The 25,268-nt window shown below is 35.4% G+C and overlaps 1 non-coding gene across 1 annotated transcript; it reads left to right on the top strand.

Moving 5' to 3' along the window:
* The first annotated feature begins 18,195 nt into the window (after positions 1-18,195).
* LOC128032099 (small nucleolar RNA R71) lies at positions 18,196-18,300 on the top strand. Its single transcript, XR_008188229.1, has one exon. It is a non-coding gene; the product is annotated as a small nucleolar RNA R71 (small nucleolar RNA).
* Positions 18,301-25,268: the final 6,968 nt, after the last annotated feature.

Raw genomic sequence — 25,268 nt, forward strand, 5'->3', positions numbered from 1 at the left:
AAAAGGCACAATCATCTTGTCATTGCTCTCTAAATTAAAACCTTTATTTGGCATCATGGGCTAATTTTTGAAGATGGAATCAAATATTTCCCTTTCTTCTTCATCTTGAATCACAATAGAATTTTTGGTAGAAGTTTTGGAAGATCTAGTTCTTTTACAAGACATGTTGACTTTTCCTGAAAAATAATAATAATTTTAGTTTTCTAAGGTGAAGGTTGCGGCAGCAAGAAGTTTGCGATGGATAAAAGAGAAACTTTGGGGTATGGTGTTGTACCGATGGAGATGATTGCTACGGCGATTGAATGTCACGATGGAGGGAATGTTCTGGTGAAAGGAAGAGGCTGTAATTAGGAAATTTGGAATCAAAATTTGTCGATTTCTTGAGGCTGACAGCGAGGAGAAAAAGAGTTGGTCGCTATGGTTAAGGCTAATTGCTTGAGTGGTGTGAAAAATGTAATGGAAGAGAGAGGTTTATACAGTAGTAAAGTAGGGAAAATTTTATAGCCAAATTTTGACGAAAAGAGATGCTTGGGCGGCAAGGCATGAAGGGAAGGAGATGTGGCGACAAATTAGGGTTTTGAAGGGTCTTATGGACGACGAAAGTGGGTATTTTTCCTCTCATTCTAGTCCTCGAGCCCAAGCTACGATTATTTCTTAAACTGAACCTAAAAACAAACTGATTAGTAATTGGGCCAACTTGACCCTCTTATTGGACATAAAACTAGAAATAAAATTTAAAACAAGAATTAAAAATTCATTTAGGCTACTTAAAAAAAATCTCTAAAAATTACATTAAATGAAGTTCTCAAGAAAGGTTGGGGGTCACAAATGGTCCCGTTTAAGTCCCAATCTCCTTAGACAAAAATAATTTAAAGTACTCATTCAAGAAAAAAAATTTTAATTGTGCCATTTATTAAAAAAAATTAAGGGTCCATTAAGTCGAGCACGGTCTCAACTCGCTCAACATCATTATTCCAACAGTGTTTGAGACGATAACCATTAACTTTATATGTACCTCTCTTTTTATCTTATAATTCCACCACTCCATATAAATAGACTTTATGAATGGTGTATAGTCCTTTCCATCAGGATTTGAGATTTCTAGGAAATAATCTTAGCCTTGAATTGAACAACAAGACTTTTTGACCTTCTCTTGATTTTTGAGGTTGTATACAGTTGTCATGCAATCTCTTAGTCTTTTCTTTGTAGATCTTGGAATTCTTGTATGAAAACAACCTTAATTCCTTTAGCTCATCAAGCTGTAACATTCTTCTCTCACCAACTTGCCTTAGATCCACATTTAATTGTTTCAAGACCAAGTGAACTTTATTTTCCAACTCAAACGGCAAATGACATGTCTTTCCAAACACTAACAAATAAGGAGTCATTCCTAATAGTGTCTTTAAAGTTGTTTGATAGGCCCATAGAGCATCATCGAGCCTTCAAGACCAATCTCTTCTATTAGTTTGAACCACCTTCTCAAGGATTCCTTTTATCTCACGGTTTACCCGTTCAACTTGCCCATTTGACTGTGGATGATAGGCAATTGCAATTTCATGTTTTAGATCATACTTGCAAAGCAACCACTAAATCCATTTGTTTAGAAAGTGAGATCCTTCATTCCTAATTATAGCTCTCAGAGTCCTAAACTGTGTAAACATGTGCTTATGTAAGAATAGCACGACTACCTTAGCATCGTTTGTTGGGTATGCCTCAGGTTCCACCCACTTGGATACATAAACAACCGCCACTAGAATGTACCTGTTACCATAAGAAGAATGAAATGGGCCTAAAAATTCAATGCCCCAAACTTCAAATAATTCTACCTCTAATTTTGTTTGTTAATGGCATCTCATTCCTCCTTGATATGTTTCTAGTCCTTTGGCATCGATCACAATTTTTCACATATGTGTATGCATCCTTAAACACCATTGGCCAGAAAAATCAAGCTTGTAAGATCTTTAATACAGTGTAGGAACAAGCAAAATGTCCCCCATTTGGAGCTGAAATACAGTGGTTTAGGACCTCATCAATCTCACTTCTAGCTACGAACTTTCTGATTATATTATTTGCACATTGTTTAAACAAAAATAGCTCCTTCTAGAAAAAATACCAACTATCGTGAATGAATTTCTTCCTTTGTTGGTAAGTCATTTCTGGAGGCCTTATTCCACATGCTAAATAATTTGCAAAATCGGAAAACTACAGAGTTTCATGGATTTGATTTACCTCGAAGATATGCTCATCTGCAAAATTTTCATTAATTGGAACAAGTGATGAGGTTACCTTGTTTTGTTCTGACCTCGACCGATGGTTAGCTACTTGATTTTCAACTCTCTTTCTTGGATCTCAAGCTCAAATTCTTGGAGTAAGAGTACCCACCTAATCAACCTCGGTTTAGCATCTTTCTTCACTAGTAAGTGTTTGATTGTCGCATGATCAGTAAACACTGTAACTTTTGTACCTATAAGATAAGAAAGAAATTTGTCAAAAGAAAAAACTGTAGCAATGAGTTATTTTTTAGTTACCATGTAATTAAGTTGGGCTCCTGTCAAAGTGTTTATTGAATAGTAGGTAAGATGAAAAACTTTATTTCTTCTTTTCCCTATTATAACCCCCACAGCAAAATTGCTTACGTCACACATCAACTCAAAAGGTGAGTCCCAATCAGGTGTAACGATTATTGAGGCTGAGATTAACCAATTTTTCAACTTTTCAAAAGTTTCCAAGCATATTTTGCTCAATTCAAAAGTTGTATCTTTTTCTAGTAAAGTACATAAAGGCTTGCAAATTTTTGAAAAATCTTTAATAAACCTTCAGTAAAAACTGGCATGACCTAAAAAACTTTGAACTCCTTTAACAGTGACTACTGGTAGCAACTTTTCAATCACATCCACCTTTTCTTTTTCGACTTCGATCCTATTTCTGGAAATTTTGTGTTTTAAGACAATCCCTTCCTTAACCATAAAATGGCATTTCTCCCATTTAAGCACAAGATTTGTCTCCTCACATCAATTCAGTACCTTAGCAAAATTAATCAAACAAACATTATAAGTGTTACCTAACGTAAAAAAATCATCCATGAATACTTCAACAAAATTTTCAACAATATTACAAAATATGGCCATCATGCATCGTTCAAATGTGGCAGGTGCGTTACATAAATTGAAAGGCATTTGCCTAAAAGTAAATGTACCGTACAGGCAAGTAAAGGTCGTATTATGTTGGTCTTTCGAGGCTACAACTATTTGGTTATATCTTGAATATCCATCTAAGAAACAATACAATTCGTTACCTACCAGTCGCTCTAACATCTGATCCATAAAAGGCAGTAGAAAATGATCCTTCAACGTAGCTTTATTCAATTTTTTGTAGTAAATTTAGATTCTCCAACCTGTGACCGTCCTCGTTGGGATTAACTCATTTCATTAATTCTGGAAAATCATGATTCCACCTTTCTTTGGTACACACTATATCAGACTTACCCATGAATTATCTGAGATGGGGTAGATGATTCCTACATCTAACTGTTTAATGACTTCTTTTCAAACTATCTCTTTTATTATTGCATTGAGTATCGTTTACCCATCGATTCTACTCTGTCGCCCTTCTCTAGGATAATCTTATGTGTACAGAAGGATGAGCTTATTCCTTGAATATTAGCTATGGTCCACCCAATCACCTTTTTAAATTTCTTTAAACCTTTGATCAGCTGCTTCTCTTGGCGTTCTGTTAGTTCTGCTAAAGTAATCACAGAAAAAGTATAACAGTTACCTTTTCAAATGGGAAGGAAGTACCTTTAGTTTGAGTTTGGGTGGTTCCTTGATTAACAACTTCAGTTGTGTGAATTCTCAAGCTTCCAACTCTAATGATTCAAACCGTGCTGGTTGAACATGGTCCTTTGGATTAGCTTTCATCAAAGCCATATTTTCATTACCTTCTTCATCTTCCAATGGATCAAACCTTAATGTGATTTCCAATGGGTCTTCTACAAAATTATTCCCCTATTCCTTAGAAGTTAAGGTTTCTAGCTCCTCCATGACTGAACATTCTTCTATTGGATCAAGGAACTTCATGGCTTTAACAACATTAAACATCACTTGGTCATCTTGCACTCTCATGGTGAGTTCACCTTTTTGCACGTTTATTGATGTTCTCCCTTTTGGTAGGAAACGTCTCCCCATGATGATTGACACTTCCTTATCTGTTTCAAAATCCAAGACAATTAAAATCAACAGGAAAAATAAACTGATTTACACGTACCAGAACATTACTCATCTTTCTTTCTGGATATGGTAAAGAACGATCCGCTAGTTGAAATGTCACAGTTGTGGGTCTTACTTCACCAATTCCCAACATCTTATAAATAGACTTGGGCATCAAGTTGATGCTTGCCCCTAAATCACATAAAACTTTACCACAATAAGATTCTTCAATATTACAGGATATAGTAAAGCTTCTAGGTTCCTTCAATTTTAAAGGTAGCTTATTCTGTAGGGACACACTGCACTCATTCGTTAATGCTACAATCTCAAACTCACTATGTAACAACCGTTTTCAAAGATATCAAAACTAAAACACCCTAACCCGTATTCATCGCCGGAATATGGTTATGGAGCATTACTGTAAAAACATGACTCAAATCATTCATTTTCAGCGTTTAATAATCATTACAAAATCCAATCAAACACATGTATAACGTCCCTAATTCTATCCCTCGAAGCCTTAGAAATACTTTAGAAATGATTCGGGACTAAATCGAAAACACTTAGAACTTCATGAAAAAAATGGAAATATTCACATTGCAAGGGTCACACGACCGTGTCTCAGGTCGTGTAGACATTCGAAGTAGGGACACACAGCCGTGTCCCAACCCAAGTAACTCTCTAACTTGGGTCACACGACCAAGCCACACGCCCGTGTACTAGGCCGTGTAACTCTCGAAAAGCAACCGTTAGAAACCAACAGGGGACACACGGCTAAGACATACGCCTGTATCTTAGGCCGTGTGGACAAGAAATAGGTCATTTTCAAGCCATTTTTGTCACCCAAATCAAGGTCACACCTACAAGCCATTTGCATATAAATTCAAGCTTCAAAACATACCTAAAACACTCATAATAATACCAAATCGAATACCAAATTCCATTCAACAAATATGCCATATAGGCACCTCAAATGCAAACATACAATTTATCTGAACTTATACATGTACTTAACACATTTCATTTATCAACACTTACTTCATTTTCCATTACAAAACTTATCATAATTTGACCACATTTATACCATTACAAATAGTTCATATGTACCCCAAAGCATACGTCCACTTGGTCTCATTATAAACATACCAATTGATCATTTCAAACATACCTATGCGTAAACACATTTGAGTTTACCATATTAGATTCATTCCAATACAAAATAACTTTACCATTTTGACTATTTCTCACATACATAAAAAAAACCATCAAAATGACACAAATCTAGCCATTTCCAAATGGTACCAAAAACAAACATATAATCATACCATATTTCAGTCATGCACATATATTCAAAACCTTTCTAAAGCATACCATATTTTGGTCCAAATTGTCATATTTCAACCAAACATACTTGATTAAAATTCATATCAAACATACCCTAAATGGTCACTTTGCAAACATGCCAACATATACCGCTTTGGCCATAAAACCATGCATCAATATCATTACCTAAACATTAGACATAGTCCACCTAAACATGTCATTATAACCACGATCAAAGCCTCAAAATCTACAGATAATATTGTTGGATAGTGTGACAGATCTCCGACTAGCTTCCAACCCGATCGAGCTTTCGGTAATCTGTAAAGTAAAGGAAAGTAACTACGTAAGCAATGTATGCTTAGTAAGTTCGTATAAAATTTAAGCATAATATTTCATTTCAATAATAAACTTTATAGAATAAACATAAATCTATGGCAATGCCATAATATTCATAAATTGATATGATCAACAACTCACAAATGAGTAAGTTCATTAATGTCGCATATATTTATCATTCATAACGTGATAGGATATTATGGGACTTAATAGATAATCAACAACCTTTCTATAAGATTATACACTTTTCAATTTACTTTCTTTTCATTCTGTTCCAATGCTTTTCATAAGCCTAAACCACATTAACAATTCCCGACTTAGTCTATGTATCTATGATATAGGTATATTCATCCATAGCATATGTAAATTTCTCAAATATAATACACCATTCAAACTCATTACTCCCTTTTCTTCAAATTTCATTTCAACTATAAATTTATCATTTTCATTACCTTTCGTCACTCGTTTCATATGCATAACACACAGGTTATAAGCATAACATCAACCATGACTACAAGCTAGTGCCTTTAAACATACTTTGATTTATTCCACCTTTTCATGGACAGAAACACGTTACCAATTGAGCACTTACCATTTCAATGTATTTCATTAAGATTAAACATGATATAATTCAATCATAAACTTGGAACAAGCCTAAGCACCAACAACAACACATGTTAGCGTAATTGAATATAATTCATGTGAACTTAACATAGATAACCATTATACTTGAGCATGATCCAATTGGATTTATCATCCTTCATAACATATCATGTTTTCCATTTATCACCATTTCAATAAGTTTCATACACACATGTCTTGGTTCATATTGAACACTTACTATTTCATTTGCATAACACAAAGGACATAAACATAACATTTACCACAGTCAAAAGCTAGTGATTAAACACATAACTTAGCAATATCATCACACGGTAAGATATGGTACGTAAACATAGCATCACTTAAATCATACCTTTCATAATCATGAATATCCATACTTTGATCATTAGTACATAATACCTTTCCATATTTGTCGTAGTGAATTCAATCGAAACCCTTATTGGAGTTCACACAACTGTGCTAAACGATGGTCAAAACCATCCTTTTTCTTTAATTGATGGTCGAAACCATCCCTTTTCATATTCGATGGTCGAAGCCATCCCTTTTCATATTCAATGGTCGAAGCCACCCCTTTTCATATTCGATGGTTGACACCATCCCTTTTCATATTCGATGGTCGTTACCACCTCTTTTCATATTCGATGGTCGAAACCATCCCTTTTCTTTAATCGATGGACGCCAATACTTCGTTGGATTTTTTCGCCAAGACATGATATGATAATATAACATGATAGCATTTAAAACAAAAATTTAAAACGCTATTTAACGTACAAACTTACCTGGCTAAATTATAGAAATGACAAACTACAGGGGTATTTTTGTAATTTTCTATTCTCCTCGACTTTCCACTCGATCTTAATCTAAATTAATAATTTTATTCAATCTATTAATTTAGACAATAAAACAATGTATTTTTACAAAATTATCCCAAAAATTTTACTTTTATTCAATTTAGTCTCTAAGCTTAAACCATGCAAATTAACCATTTTATTGATATTTTACACTAGCCGAGTATTCATAACCTCCATTTCAGCCCATTTTTTGAACAATTTCACATCAAATCCTTGTACTTTTATTATTTTAACAATTTAGTCCCTAATCGATAAATTCATCAAAAATCACTTAACAAAATACTTTTAAATAACAACTAATATTTCAAATTCACATCAAATCATAAAAAATCACTAGATTCATCAATGGCAACATTCAAAATCTTTAACAGTTTCAAAATCGAAGGTGTGGGTTACCTAGACCCAGTTGCAACGATTTCAAAAACATAAAAATTATTAAAAACGAAGCTAAAATGGACCTACATGCATCGTCCAAAGCAAGGCCGAAGCTAGAAGCTTATCCATTCCTTTTTCCATGGCCATTCGGTGTGTTAAAGAAGAAGAAGACTTTTGTTTTAATTTATTAACCATTTTATTCTTTATTTTATCATTATTATATAATAATAACATTATAATATATAAATCACATATAAAATTAAAAGAACATAAAGCTTTAACCGTCCACGAACCTAAGAATAGGTAATTTACCCATTAAGACCCTCCAATTAATAATTCTTTAATCAATTAGCACATTTAAACTAATAGCGATTGACTTTTTTAACGTTTATGATTTAGTCCTTTTTGCTTAGTTAACTATCGAAACATTCAAATTTCTTAACGAAACTTTCGTACTACCTTAATGACACTCCGTAAATATTTATAAAAATATATATGGCTCGATTTATAGAAACGAGGTCCCGATACCTCATTTTCTAAAACCACTTGAACTTAGGGTCCTACCACTTAAACTTAATAAATCGCTTAAATAACATAAATTATCAAATCCAAAACCTTTTTTTAAAAATCACATCTGACTCATAAATATTGAATAATAATATTTATGAACTTAGTCATCAGATTTTGTGGCCCCGAAGCCACTGTTTCTAACACTAGTGAAAAACGGGTTGTTACAACTCTCCTTCCCTTATGAAAATTTCATCCCCGAAATTTCTCACCTGATAAAAGTCATCACATCAAATCTCTTTGTCATCTTCTTAATGGTAATCCACATGTAAATCATTTATAACTCATCTCAATTTAGAACTCGTATCAGGACTTACATTAGAACTTAACACTATATTTGAACTTAACTGAACAACTATGATGTTCTTTTGTCATAACTTTATAGTTAGTAGTATAATTACCAAATAATTCCCAGTGATAGTCTGATGAAACATAACCGAAAAACCCGTATTATCAAACTCTAACTGATGCTTCTGACATGCTTGCATCTGTAACTTTCAACTTATATTTATTTCCCTTTCATGGAAAGTGTCAAGCAATATCATTTAACACAAGCACGACAACTTCAACTATCGAGACGAATTTAACTCATAATGACATTTCCTAATTATAACTGATCTTATAGACATAATTTTGTATCATGTCTTCTAGAATATGAATTCTTCATTAAGGCTATCCAACTATTTGCCCATGAATCTGTAAAATGTATTCCCGAATTGAGAAATAGGCTCGAATATAAACAACTTACCTAACTTTTTAATTGAATAACCCATTTCTAAATAACACATTTAAGTCGATCTATCAATCAAATAATAACATTTCAGAATAATCCCTTCTTCTTATTGTCAAGACAACCCAGACATACAATCTATCATAATTCCTTTCAAATACAAACCAAAGATCTCTACAAACTACACTAACTCAAATGAAACATAACATACCATTTCCACTCATCGACATAAGTCAAGATTACTCGAGGAATGAGAACCAGTATACAAGTTTAAGCTCGATCTTCCACCGTCTATACTTTTGTCGTTAACTACCCCTTTCATGAAACCTAGAAATGGATATATAATAAAACAATTTCAATTATTAACATCAAAACTTTAAATCATACCAAAGTCGCCACCATCGGATTAATTAAACCATAGTAATTCAATAGGACCGACGTTACAACCGTATAAATAGAATAATACCCCAACCATCAATAGTACACTTCAAAACAGAAGAGAAAACCGAAGGTAGTCCCAATAACAACCAGTGCAGTAATACAACTTCTATAATCTGAGATCTATATCACCGTGCTCCCATGATCGAACCAGGAATTACAATTGTAATAGATGTAATTACCTCCGACCAATGAATATCCTCTACAGATGAACCATGTTTGATAGAATAGACCATAAGAATGATAAGAAAACCGAGATAATGAAATCCAAGATGTGGACCTCTACTGAATCTCCAAGAATACAACACATATTGAATGATAAAGAGATTGATGATACCCTAGAGAAAATCCAGAAGAAGAATATCGCTTATACGCACTGGAACTAGTTGTGATAGAGACAACATAAATTGCATATATATAATTCAGAGAATTAACTAGCAGAAGAAATAAAATAACATCATAGGAGTCTTATCGTTGAATCTTCTACCGAACATAATAGAATAGAATGCTAAAGAAAGATAGAGTATGTCGATCATTAATCAACCAAACCAACAATACTTTTGTCTAACATTTTCGTTAGCTAGCATTCTCATATGATAAGAATCACATCTGAAGATGAACAATTGCATATATCTCTGAAGATAAAAGAACATATAAATTACCTAGAAGAGATCGTCGTAAGATACTCGACTATAACCGCTACATTCAAAAATTTTTACGATTCAAACATTATTCCACTGACTACTACAGTGATCAATAATCCCACATTATCCCGTTTCATTAAAGAAATCAATTCAAAAGAAATTTTTGTTAATCCATTCATTAGATATCATACCTGAATAAGTCGATTACCAGTGAATAACCTCTTATTTAATAACGACATTGCGTACCCCGAATGATCTTCAGAAAAATTTGATATCTCTTCTAAAACTCTCTTTACTTGCTAACCTCTTCTCGGCTTTGACCAGGTTATTACTAATTCAATCGTTGAATTTTATAGCTTCTCATTTACAGACTTAATCAACATAAATCTTGTGAATTCTTCTGTATAAGATTTTAAGGGTGAGGGGGTGGAGATCGTAAAGACACTAAATTTAACTCTCATATATATACACATAACATAGCATTCATTATTAACATAATAATATGAAATTTTATTCTTACCTTTATGAGTTCTGACTTATCATAAGCAACTTTTTACTCATACACATGAATATCGCTTCCAGCATTATCAGAATTAGCTCGGTTGAAAAACATCTCTGTCTATAAGTAAGACAAATCTCATTAGAGCCAAGAGACATCACACTATCACAGGTTATATAATGGCATGTCTTTCTAGACTTCATACATGCAAAGTTCAGTCAGAGAACTGACTAAACCGTAGCTTTGATATCACCAAATGAAACACCCCTAACCCGTATCCGTCACCAGAATAGGGTTACAGAGCATTGCCGTAAAAACATAACTCAAACCATTCCTTTCCAACGTTTCATAATCATTGTAAAATCTAATCAAAGACATGCATAACGTCCCTAATTCAAGCTTTCTATGCCTTAAAAACACTTTAGAAACAATTTGGGGCTAAATCAAAAATATTTAGAACTTCATGCAAAAAAATAAAAAAATTTACACTGCAGAGTTCACACAACTGAGACACACGCCCGTGTCTGAGGCTGGACATTCCAAGTAAGGACACATGGTCGTGTCCCAGCCCATGTTTGTGCCCATGTAATTCTCTGACTTAGGTCACTCGGCCAAGCCACACGCCTATGTACCAGGCCGTTGAACTCTCGAAATGTAATAATTAAAAACCTATAGGGGACACACGATCGTGTCGCATGGCCATGTGTCACAAATGGCTAAGACACGCGCCCGTGTCTTAGGCTGTGTGGACAAGAAATATGTCATTTTCAAGCCATTTCTTTCACCCAAATCAAGCTCACACCTACAAGCCATTTGCACATAAATTCAAGCTTCAGAACATACCTAAAACATGCATAATAAGACCAAATCAAATACCAAATTCCATTCAACCAATATGCCATATAGACACCTCAAATACAAACATACAATTTATTTGAACATATACATGTACTTAACATATTTCATTTATCAACACTTACTTCATTTTCCATTACAAAACTCATCATAATTTGACTACATTTATACCGTTACCAATAGTTCATATCTACCTCAAAGCATACCTCCACTTGGTCTCATTATAAACATACCAATTCATCATTTCAAACATACCTACACGTAAGCACATTTCAATTTACCATATTAGATTCAAGGCAATACAACATAAATTTACCATTTGGACTATTTTTCACATACATCAAAACCATAAAAATGACACAAATATAGCCATTTCTAAATGGTACCAACAATCAACATATATTCGTACAATATTTCAATCATGCACATCTATTCAAAACCTTTACAAAACATATCATATTTAGGTCCAAATTGTCATATTTCAACCAAACATACTTGATTAAAATTCATATCAAAACATTACCTAAATGGTCACTTTGCAAACATGCCAACACATACCACTTTGGCCATAAAACCATGCATCAAAATCTACCGATAAAATTATTGGATAGTGTGATGGATCTCCGACTAGCTTCCAACCAGATCGAGCTTTCGATAATTTGTAAAGTAAGGGAAAGTAACTACGTAAGCAATGTATGCTTAGTAAGTTTGTGTAAACTTTAAGCATAATATTCCATTTCAATAATAAACTTTATGGAATAAATACAAATCTATGCCAATGCAATAAGATTCATAAATCAATATGATCAACAACTCATAAATGATTAAGTTTATTAATGTTGCATATATTAATCATTCATAACATGATAGGATTTTATGTGACTTAATAGATAATCAACAACCTTTCTATAAGATTATACACTTTTCAATTTACTCCATTTTCATTATGTTCCCAATGCTTTTCATAAGCCTTAACCACATTAACAATTCCTGACTTAGTGTATTTATCCATGATATAGGTATATTCATGCATAGCATATGTAAATTTCTCATATATAATACTTCATTCAAACTCATTAGTCCCTTTTCTTCAAATTTCATTTCAATAATGAATTTATCATTTCATTACCTTTCCTCACCCATTTCATATGCATAACACACAGGTTATAAGCATAACATCAACCATGACTAAAAGCTAGTGCATTTAAACATAGCTCTTTTGGAATCAACTACATAATCAACCATTGCATAAGAAATTACATACTTTTATTTATTCCACCTTTTCATGGACATAAGCACGTTACCAATTGAGCACTTACCGTTTCACTGTATTTCATTAAGATTAAACATGATATAATTCAATCATAAACTTGGCACAAGCCTAAGCACCAACAACAACACATGTTAGCATAATTGAATATAATTCATGTAACATTAACATAGATAACCATTATACTTGAGCATGATCCAATTGGATTTATCATTCTTCATATTCGATTGTTGATACCATCCCTTTTCATATTCGATGGTCGTCACCATCCTTTTTCATATTCGATGGTTGAAACCATCCCTTTTCTTTAATCGATGGACGTCGATACTTCATTGGATTTTTCTGTCGAGAAATGATATGATAATATAACATGATAACATTTAAAACAACAATTTAAAACGCTATTTAACATACAAACTTAACTAGAAAAATTGCAGAAATGACAAAGTACAGGGTATTTTGGTAATTTTCTATTCTCCTTGACTTTCCACTCGATCTTGATCTAAATTAATATTTTTTCAATCTATTAATTTAGACAGTAAAACAATGCATTTTATGCAATTTAGTCATTCTTGACATTTTACAAAATTACCCTAAAATTTTACTTTTATTCAATTTAGTCCTTGAGCCTAGAACATGCAAATTAACTATTTTTATTGATATTTTACACTATTCGAATATTCATATCCTCCATTTTAGCCCATTTTAGGAAAAATTTCACATCAAATCATTGTAATTTTATTATTTTAGCAATTTAGTCCCTAATCGATAAATTCATCAAAATCACTTAACAAAATACTGTTAAATAATAACTAATATTTCAAATTCATCATTCAACATAAAAAATCACTAGATTCATCAATGGAAACATTCAAAATCTTTAACATTTTCAAAATCGAAGGTACGGGCTACCTGGACCTAGTTTCAACGATCTCAAAAACATAAAAAATATTAAAAATGAGACTAAAATAAACTTACATGCATCATCCAAAGCAAGGCTGAAGCTTGAAGCTTCTCCATTTTTCCATTGTCATTCTCTATGTTAAAGAAGAAGATGGCTTTTGTTTTAATTTATTAACCATTTTATTCTTTATTTTATTATTATCATATAATAATAACATTATAATATATAAACCACATATAAAATTAAAATAACATAAAGCTTTAACCGTCCACCAATCTAAGAATGGGTAATTTACCCATTAAGGCCCTCTAATTAATAATTCTTTAATCAATTAACACATTTAAACTAATAGCGAATGACTTTTTTAACTTTTATGATTTAGTCCTTTTTACTTAGTTAATTATCGAAACATATTTGCTTAACAAAATTTTAATACTACCTTAATGACAGCCCATAAATATTTATAAAAATATTTGCAGCTAGGTTTGTAGAAACAAGGTCCCGATACCTCATTTTCTAAAACCACTTAACCTTAGGATCCTACCACTTGAACTTAATAAATCACTTAAATTACATAAATTATCAAATCAAAAACCTCTTTTTAAAATCACATTTTACTCATAAATATTAAATAATAATATTTATGAACTTACTCGTCAGATTTGGTGGCCCCGAAGCTACTATTTCTGACACCACTCAAAACTGGGTTGTTACAAGAATAATGATTTCGAGACAACAAATTTGAAGAGTAAATTTTTATTATTTTATTATTTTATTATCATTGGGATTAAATTAAGGTCATGTTAAAATTTGGTTAAGAAATTTAGATGTTTACTTGGTTAATTAAGTGAAAAGGACTAAATCGTAAAAAGAGTAAAAGTAAAGCCCTATTAGTTAAAATGGCTAAATGACTATGAAAATGGAAGTAAATGGACTTAAATGGTAATTATACTATTCATAAGGTTAGTGGATGTTTATGAACTTGGTTTTAGTGAAATTATAATAATGTTTTAAGGTTAAAAAGGTAAATGTGTAATTAAACCTAAAACAAATAAAACAAAAATATGTTCATCTTCTTCAAAAGTTATTTCCACCGAAATTTGAAGTAAGTAAAGCCATTTTTGGGGTTCTTAAGTTTGGCTAGCTTGTGTGTGTCCATGTAAGCTTGATTTTTATGTTTTTTTACTTGATTTAGCTTAATCTAGCTAGCTCGGGGGCCAATTTGTAAAATTGTTAAAGGTTGAGGGTTATTCCATGAATGTTCTTCAATGGTCTTTTATTTTAATTGATAGATTATGAATCTTCATTAAGAAATAAACAAGTTTTGTAAAGTGATTTTTTATAAAATTTGGAATTAAGGATTAAATTTTTAAAGGTATAAATTCTAGGGTTTTATTCTGAAATGATGGTAAATATGAGTTTTTTCTAGGTCCCTTGCACATCTGGTTAACATGGAATTAGATTAAAATGGTTAGATTTTAAGTTATAAGCTTAAGGACTAAATTGTGAAAAAGTTAAAATGTTACGGACAAATTGGTAATTTTGCATAAATATGAAATGTGGATTGAATTCAATGTTTGTGGTTAATTGAAGTATTTAATTGAATGTAATTATATATTTAGATCAAGATAAACCTTAATCGAATCTAAATCGAGGAAAGACGAAAGCTTTGGATTAGTTCGACCTAATTTCTACGCCCCTAGTTATCGAGGTAAGTTTGTCTGAATAGTTCATGTATCAATGTTATTTAAATTGAATGTTATTATGTTAATATAATGTGAATGAATCGATGTGTAACATATCAATGCTACGAAGAATATCGAGTCCCGGTTGAACCTTAGGAATTCTTAGGATACGAATGACATGTAATTAAGGATTTCATGTTTTGGGTGCTAGTCTTGAATGTCCTATCAATAGCTGAGATCCTGAATTTGTTGTGGGTAATCCACAACTCGTGTGAGCAACATCATATAGCTTACATTCCGACCCACAACTCGTGTTAGCAGGCCCATTTCACAGCTCATGTGAACAACGATGTAAAGGAAAAGGGAATGTAATGGTAAGCGTTCAAATGGAATGTATCATGAACTTACGAAAAGGATTGATGAACTAAATGATGTTGTATACATATGGAAAATTATATATTTTATGAATGATTTCATTTATGATATGGATTAATATATTGACTTGTGAGTTGGTGATGTTGTATAGGCTTATACTAAGCTTATGGCATTGGTATTGGTTTCTACTAGTTCTATAAAGAGTATTATAGAAATGGTAAGTTATATTTTTTAAGTTTATACGAGCTTACTAAGCATTCATTGCTTACGTAGTTTCTTTCCTATGTTTTATGCATTATTGGAAGCTTAATTTGGTTAGAGGCTTGTAGAGATCTATCACACTATTCAGAAGTTTTTCGGTAGTTTTTGAACATTTTGGCCAAGGTTTATACTGGCATGTATAGCAAGAATTGTAATGGTATTTTGATCAATGTTTCATTGGTGTTTTGGCATGTATAAGTTCTGGGAAGTTATTTTAGTTGGTATCATTTGATGCCTTGCCAAATGGTGACATTTTGGTTACCTTATTATGCATGTTTATATGGTCTTTCATGGTATGTTTGAAATGGCATGATAATGGTCAAGTTTGTGGCATGTTTTGGTAAGTATTGAACTAGGATTTGATGATTGAAATGTGGTAAATTTTACATGTTTAGGTAAGTGTTGTTGTGTGCATTTGAAGTGCCTTTGAATGGCATATTGGTGTGTTGAATTAGGATTCATGAAATGGAAAACATATGTATGTTTAGATAAGGTTTTGGTGCTTTGAAAATATACACAATTGGTCTAAATGTTTATGCATGTAATGGTCTTGGAAATGACTTGATTTTATGTAAATTTGGGTTCACACGGCCTAAGACACGATTGTGTGACTTAGCCGTGTCAAACACACGGCTTGACGACACGACCATATGTCAGATGATGATTTGTTTAGGGTGCAAGCCAGTGAGTTACACGGCCTAACACACGACCTGGCACAGGAGCGTATGACCGGCCATGTGACCCTACTTAGAGAGTTACACGGGTGAGGACACGGGCTGGGACATGATCGTGTGTCCCTAATTCGAAGGTACACAACCTAAGACACGGGCGTATTTCTTAGCCATTCGGGCCTGGCCACACGACCGTGTGACCCCTGTTTCAAAATTTTTGTGACTTTTTCCTAGACTTTTCAAATAGTTTCAAATTGATCCTGAATTGTTTCTAAGATATTTTTAGGGCCTCGAAAGCTTAATTTAGGGATGGTATGTATGTATATGATTGGTTACGATGTAATTATATTATTGAATGATGCTAAGTAGGGTAATGCTCTATAACCCTAAACTGGCGACGGATATAGGTTAGGGGTATTACACACTAAGCGTCTTCTTCTTGGAGAGAATGTCAATCATGAACTTGACATAGTTAAGCATTTGTTCTAAGGCTTCTACCAATGGTATTTTGATGTGAAGCTACTCCAGAACATCCAAAAACTTCTTGAATTACACCTCCTATTTATGCTTATGTTGCTCGAGTCTTTGAGGATATAGAGGTGAAGGAACTTTGGCTTGGATTGGACAACTCTTCTAGGGTATTGTATCTACATCTAAAGAAGGTGTTAGTTTATCATAATTCACTAGTTTAGATTTTACCTCTTTAGACTTGGTAGAATCTGGCTTTTCTGGTGCAGAAATTTCAACTGTTAGTTTATTTTCCTCTTCCTTGGCAGGCTCGTCTGCAACCTCAACACCCTTGGATTCAAAAGTCTTTCCACTTCATAAAGAAACTACTTTGCAATATTCCTTACCAAAATTTCTTAGATTTTCCGTGTCACTCTTCAAGGTTCCTTGAGGTCTATTACGAAGCTCCATAGCTAACTAATCCCCTTGGTTCTCCAAATTTTTCAGTGTTGCTGCTTGACTTTGGATTAAGGCATCATTCTTCACCATGTACACCTTCAACAAATTCTCCAAATTATTGGACGGTTCAGCTTGTGGTGGCTTCTGAATATGTTGATTAAACCCTTTAGGTTTATTTGATCTAAACTGCATGTAGTTGTTGTTTGATCTAGTTCCTTGGTTACTCCAATAAATGTTTGGATGGTTTCTTCATGAAGTATTATAGAAGTTGGTTTGTGGTCCTTGTCCACTTCTAATTTGGTGTTGATTCCCTATGTAGTAAATAGACTCAGGATTTGATGGACAATTCTTGAAAAAATGACCATCCTCAGAATATATGTAGGAAATAACATCAAAGTGACTCAATGGCTGAGCTGCAGATTTAAACCATTAGTAGTAAATTATTTCAACATTGAAGAGATAGAAGATACTTGAACTGAGAGTAAAGTGAGGGCGTCTTCATAAAGCTGTTCAATTTGTCGGTCACTAGTAATTATTACTGGCTATTCTCTCGATGATCTCGTAAGCCTCATTATAAGACTTCAACAAGAAAGCACCATTCGCAAAAGCATCTACCACTAACCTTCTGTGTGTGTTAAGACCATTATAAAATGTCTTCAGTTGGATGCAATGTGGAATCTTATGGTGAGGGAATGTAAGAAGTAACTCTTTGAATCTTTCCCATGCCTCGTATAAGGATTCATCATTCTTTGTTGAAAAGTGGTGATTTCATTATGAAATTAGTATTTTTGCTAGGTGGGAAATACTTTACTAGAAAATGTTCATGTAACGCCCCAAAAATTTAAGTCTTTAATTTTTGCATGATTTGTCACTGATTGCTTGTTTACTTTAATGGCTAAGTGATTTGGGGGTGTATGGGAGTGTTTGAGAAGCATAGGTTCAAGTCTTGGCTTTTGCAGAATTTTTAGTTTTTCTCTTAATTGAATCTGGACATTGGCATATAGGCCTTATAAATAATAGTGCTTGTTTTATGACTCAAAAATAGCTTGTGGTCTAGTGGCAAGGTGGCATATAGGCCTTATAAATAATAGTGCTTGTATTTATTTTGTTGCTTGAGCTGTGTAGGTAGTGGAGTTGGACTGAAACACAACTAAGGGGAGTTTGAATGCAATTTGAATGGAGTTGTTGGAGGAGTTGAAGAGAAATTGATGGAGTGATTCAAGGAGGGATAAGGGGAGAGATTTTAGGAGAAAATCATGGAAGTGGGGTGTTGAGGAGTGTGTGTGACGAATTTGGTGATTAGGCACTAGGATAATCAGTTTTGGGGTTTTTAGAGGTTGTTTTCTCTCTGTCTGCTTCAGTTTCGATCAGTAATCTTTTCACTTTTTGCTTTTGGTGCCGCATTTTGCTAAGACCTGGTGTACCTCTCGGGTTTTCTTTTACTGCTCTTTCCTTTTATCTTTATCTTTTATCTTTTATCTTTTTCTTTGTTTTGACCGAATAGCATTTTGGGTTTCCTCCTCTGCTGAATTCTTTCTTTCTTTCTTTGGTTTATCGGCTTTTGATTCTCCATTCCTTTTTCCTCCTTTTATCATCTAATCGGATATCCCCTTTTGATTGTATCATTCCCTAGGCTAAACTTTTCTCCGTTACTTCTTGCTATTTCCAGTGCTGCAAGTGTTTCTGACTATCGGTCAAGTGTTTTCACTCTTTTCACTTTTGATTAAACCTATTCTCTTCTTTTCATCTTCTTAAAACTGAATACTTTTCTTTTTATTCTTTGATTACCGACTGTTGATTCATTCCTCTTAAGGTGTTACACGTTGTAGTTTTAGGGTTTCCTTCGAGGAGTGGTGGATTATAAGTGGTTTGAAGTAGTCGCAACCCTTGTCCTCAACGTTCAAACAAGGTAATATGCTACCTCACTTTTGGGGTTTAGGCCGTCTGCTAACCATGTTTCTTTCGGATATCATTTGTGATTTGAGGCCACTTATATGGAAAATTCTTGACTGGGTTGTGTAGATCTAATAATCGTGGCGAAATCTGGGCTGAACGAACCGCACGAGCGTATGGGCCCACTTGGCCTGAGTAATGGGCTTTGGGCCCATTAACACTGTTATGATCATTTAGGTTACCTGAGTCGCTCGAGGTGACTGCAGACCTTTCGAGAGGTCGATATATGTACCGAGACCCCAAAATAGGTAAAATAACCAAAATACCCCTAAAGGGTAAAATGACTATTTTACCCCTAAGAGATGAAAATGACCATTAGACCCTAAAAGGTAGGACGACTAATGTATTCATGATTTGTATATGATTGTTACTGAGTATAACATTCCGCATACACGTATGATTTATGACATGACATACTACATGGGGTTGGGAAGCTGATATGGGGGAAGTATACTGTACTGGTGGCTTTGCCACATTTACTATTACTGGCAGCTTCGCTGCGATAGTATTACTGGCAGCCTTGCTGCGGTATTGGTGTGTTGGCTGGGTGGGTCGATTTTATCCCCACGTGGTGTGTTAGTGGTATAGAGTGGTGTGTTGTCTGGATTGGAATGGGTTGCATTATTGCACTAAACTGATATTGTATTGGGTAAGGCCCACTTTGTTACTGTACTGGGCTAAGGCCCATATTGTTACTGTATTGGGCTAAGGCGCACACTATACTGTTACTTAATAGGGCTCAGACCCAAACTGTTACTGCATGTTGTATTCTGATTGACTGATAGGGTATTACACACTGAGTTTTTGTAAACTCACCCTCTCCTTTTAACTGTGCAGGTAACCCTCAGCCATAGGCAATTCGGTACTGCGAGGGACTTGGAGGTGGCCACACAACTACTGCTGTTTTACATTCGCTTTTATTTAAATTGAAAGTTTGTGTTCGGTTTGGTTTATGTGATAATGCCATTTATGTTTGTTAAAATTTTAATTGGGCTTTTGCTTACCTATTTTAAACTGCTAGTTTAGGAGAAGACGTATTTTCAAAGTAACTACTTTCTTCCAAGACATGAAATTTAAACTTTAGTGCATTCAAAAGCTTTCGCAATTTTAGATCAACCTGTCAAGATAATATCAGCTAACAAGACAAACATTTTGACTAGTTGATTTCTTAATTAACAATAAAAGGGGTTTATTTTAAACTTAGAAATAAAATTTTCCAACAAGTCCTATTTTCGAAAGACACTTCAATGTGACACGCCAAATCCGACCGTAACGTCTAACCCGAGTTTGGGGCATTACATTTAGTGGTATCAGAGCCAAGTTACAAAACTCGGTTGTGCAATGGGTTTTTAAAAATATTTGGAATATCTGAAAAACTATTTTTCAAGTGTTTAGGAAGGTTTACAAATGTGGCTCACCGAGTCTCTAGGGCCGAATCTGTAAGTTTTCTTTATATTGTACTGAAACTCTTTAGTGCGAGTAAACTTAAACTGTAGGGAGACCTTGATTTGCAAAAACAAAAATCTGATTACTGCTTTTCATAAGACTTCTGTTAATAATTACTGGAATTACAAACTAATGCATAAAACTTCGTAAACAGATAATATGTTACTTGATATGAGCACTAGAGGTAGTCTAGAAGGGGTACGCGTGACCGCGGTAGAGCCCAAGGAAGTGCTAGGGCTGGGTCTTCGGCATCAGGCCACATGCCTAATGTTGAGGCTAGAGAGGTACCGGCTTCACCAGTGACTGAGACGGGATCATTTGATCGAGCGGCTGGGGATGATTCACTATCCCAAGCTATGCTCCGCATTCTGAAAAGGGTCACAGGGACCAATACTGGTGATGTTGGCCGTGGGCCGTGGGTTGATTTTAGAATGACTCCGGTCGAATAGAGCGAAAATTTTTAGGGGTATTTTTGGAGTAGCCACTAATATGGCTGAATACTGGTTGGACGCCACAGAGAGAATAATGGACGACATCGACTGCACTTCTGAGCAAAAACTAAAAGGTGCAGTGTCTTTGCTACGAGATGAAGCCTATCAATGGTGGCTTACCATGAGAGAGGGTACTCAGGGCGACCGATTAACGTAGAATTTCTTTAAGGTGACATTTCAAGGGAAGTATGTGGGCGCAAGTTATGTGGATGCCCGAAGAAAGGAATTTCTGAGCCTGACCTAGGGGAATAAAGCTGTGGCAAAATATGAGCCGGAGTTTCTAAGACTGAGTCGCTATGCTCCTAGGATAGTGGCAATTGAATATGAATGCTGTGTGCAATTCGAGGATGGCCTTTAAGATGAGTTACGGGTCTTGATAGCTCCGTAGAGGGAGCAAGATTTTACTGCCCTAGTAGAAAAGGTAAAAATTGCCGAGGATGTGAAGCGCTCTGAGCGCCAGAACTATGAGAAGGATAGGGGCAGATATTAGAGAGATTCAAAACCCTTGAGTTCTTTTGGAAGGCCTAAAAAGAATGTCAGGTTTGATGGGCCAGTTCGAGCTGGGGTTCCTATTGCTAGACCACAGTCTTGTGCTAATTGTGGGAGGCATCATCTGGGTGAGTGCTAGAAAAAGATTGGGGCATGTTTCAGATGTGGGTCTAGGGAGCATCAAGTCAAGGATTGTCCTCAGAGGCCTGTTCAGATACAAGCTACAGGTCAGGGTTTTGTTCAGCCAGTGAGAGGAGGTCAGCAGCCACCGAGAGGTCATGGGCAGGCCAGAGGTGGAAATGGTGTGGGTCGAGGTCGTGGAGCGCAAGGTAGAGGTGCTGGTAATATTAAGGTGAGGCAGTCGGCACTGGTCTATGCTACTCATCACCGAGAGGATGGTGACGCTTCAGACGTTATAACCAGTACGTTTCTAATTCAGAATGTACCTTACACTACTTTGAATGATTTAGGGTCTATGCATTCTTACATTGCATGCACTGTGTCTGGCACCTTGGGTATCATGTGTGAGAGTACTTTTAATGAGATGATTGTGTTAAGTCCACTAGGACAGTCGGTAAAGGTAGATAGGTTGTTCAAATATGTGCCCTTAGAGGTTCAAGAAGTCATATTTCCAGCGGATTTGATGGAGCTACCGTTTGGTGAACTTGACCTAATCTTGGGGATGGATTGGCTGGCAAAACACCGTGCCAGTTTGTATTGTGCTGCTAAGCGTATGGTGTTGAAGACTACTAAGGATGAGGAGGTGGCTCTGATTGGGGAGCAAAGGGACTTTCTGTCTAATGTGATTTCTGCATTAAGGGCCGAAAAACTGGTTCGCAAGGGTTTTGAGGTGTTTCTAGCCTATGTTGATGTATCTGATTCTGAGGGTCCTTCTGTTGGAGATATTAGAACAGTTCTGGATTTTTCTGATGTATTTCCTGATGAGCTCTCTCGGTTGCCTCCGAACCGCGAATTTGAATTCGGTAGTGAGCTCTTGCCTGGAGCAGCTACAGTGTCCACCACTCCTTATAGGATGGCACCGAAGGAGTTGGTGGAGTTAAAAGCTCAACTCCAAGAACTATTGGATCGAGGATTCATTCGAGCTAGCGTGTCGCTATGGGGAGCACCAGTGTTGTTTGTCAAGAAGGATGGGTCCATGCGCATGTGCATCAGCTATCGGCAATTGAATAAACTAACTATTAAGAATAAGTATCCTTTGCCGAAGATAGATGATTTTTTTGATCAATTGCGAGGAGCTTCAATTTTCTCTAAAATATATCTTCATTCTAGGTATCATCATCTGAAGTTAAAGAGGCTGACGTGCATAAGACTGCATTTAGGACTCTTTATTGTCCTTACGAGTTCCTAGTGATGCCGTTTGGGCTGACGAATGCACCAGCTGCCTTCATGGACCTAATGAACCGAGTGTTCCAGCCTTACCTGGATCAGTTCGTGGTGGTATTTATAGACGATATCTTGGTGTATTTGAGAACCGAGGATGAACATGATGCACATCTCCAAATTGTTCTACATAATTTAAGAGAGAAATAGTTATACGCTAAGTTTAGCAAGTGTGAGTTCTGGCTACGAGAAGTGACATTTCTGGGTCATGTGGTATATGCCGAGGGGATTAGGGTTGATCCTCGAAAAATTGAAGCCGTACTGGATTGGAAAACACCTAAGATCGTATCTGAGATTCAAAGTTTTTTGGGTCTGGGAGGGTATTACAGACGTTTTGTTGAGGGGTTTTCCTTGATTGCTGCACCTCTGACTAAGTTGTTGCATAAAGGGGTACCGTTTAACTGGACTGATAAACAACAAGAATGTTTTAAGAAACTGAAGAAAGTTTTGACTGAGGCCCCTGTATTGATATAGCCAGAGTCTGAGAAGGAATTCACTGTCTACAATGATGCATCACATGTTGGTTTGGGTTATGTGCTGATGCAGGAGGGTAGGGTGGTTGCTTACGCGTCTCGCCAGCTTAAGCCTCATGAGGCGAATTACCCTACTCATGACTTTAAGCTAGCCGCGGTGGTATTTGCACTAAAAATTTGAAGGCACTATTTATACGGTGAGAAGTGTACTATCTACACAGATCACAAGAGCTTTAAGTACCTCCTCACTTAGAAGGAGCTAAATCTTAGGCGGTGAATATGGATAGAGCTGCTTAAGGATTATGATTGCTCAATTGAGTATCACCCTGGTAAGGCTAACGTGGTATCTGATTTCAGAGCAATGTTTGCTCGTCTCAACTTGTTTGATGATGGTAGCTTATTGGCTAAGCTGCAAGTTAGACCGACGTGGACTGAACAGATTAAGGGTAAACAATTGTTGGATGAGTCACTGGTTCCTCGTTTCTGACAGGTTGAGAGTGGGAAAACTTCAGATTTTAGGTTAAATAATGAAGGAGTACTATGCTTCCGTGGGAGAGTCTGTGTACCGAGGGATAATGTCTTGAGGTAGTCTATACTGCGAGAGGCGCATAGTAGTCCTTTTACTATGCATCCCAGTGGGAATAAAATGTACCGTGACCTTCGTGAGTTTTATTGGTGGCCTAGTCTTAAGCGTAAAGTTACTACTTTTGTAAGTAAGTGTTTAACTTGCTAACAAGTGAAGGCTGAACATCAGTTATCTTCAGGGCTACTACAGCTAGTTGAAATTCAACTTTGGAAGTGGAAGAGAGTAACCATGGATTTTGTGACTACGAAGCCCTTAACGCCTACCAAGAAGGATTTGGTATGGGTTATTGTAAGTCGTTGACTAAATCTGCCCATTTCATACCAGTCCGTATTGATTACTCTTTGCAGAAGTTGGCTAAATTGTATGTGGCTGAGATTGTAAGACTGCATGGGTACCGGTTTCCATAATTTTAGATAGAGATCTTCGCTTCACGTCTCGATTCTGGAAGAAGTTATACGAGGCTTTGGGTTGAAAACTGGACTTTCGTACTGCGTTTCATCCCCAGACAAATGGTCAATCGGAAAGAGTGATTCAAGTACTGGAGGATATGTTGAGGTGTTGTGTAATGGATTTTTGAGGCAGTTGGGAAGACTATTTGCCACTAGCAGAGTTTGCGTATAATAATAGCTACCAGTCCAGTATTCAAATGGCACCGTACAAGGCGTTATATGGTCGTAGGTGTCATACTCCTACCTGTTGCATTGAGCTAGGCGAGCGGCAAGTTCTGGGGCCAGAGTTAGTTTCTAATACCGAAGAGAAGGTAAAACTGATTCCAGATCGATTGAAGGAAGCATATGATAGACAGAAGTCGATGCGGATTTGAAACGTAAGGAGATTGAGTATTTTGTGGGGGACTTCATATTTCTCAAGGTCTCCCCATTAAAAAAGATACTAAGGTTTGGACGGAAGG

The sequence above is a fragment of the Gossypium raimondii genome, chromosome 8 (assembly GCF_025698545.1).
Source record: "Gossypium raimondii isolate GPD5lz chromosome 8, ASM2569854v1, whole genome shotgun sequence".
Taxonomy (NCBI): domain Eukaryota; kingdom Viridiplantae; phylum Streptophyta; class Magnoliopsida; order Malvales; family Malvaceae; genus Gossypium; species Gossypium raimondii.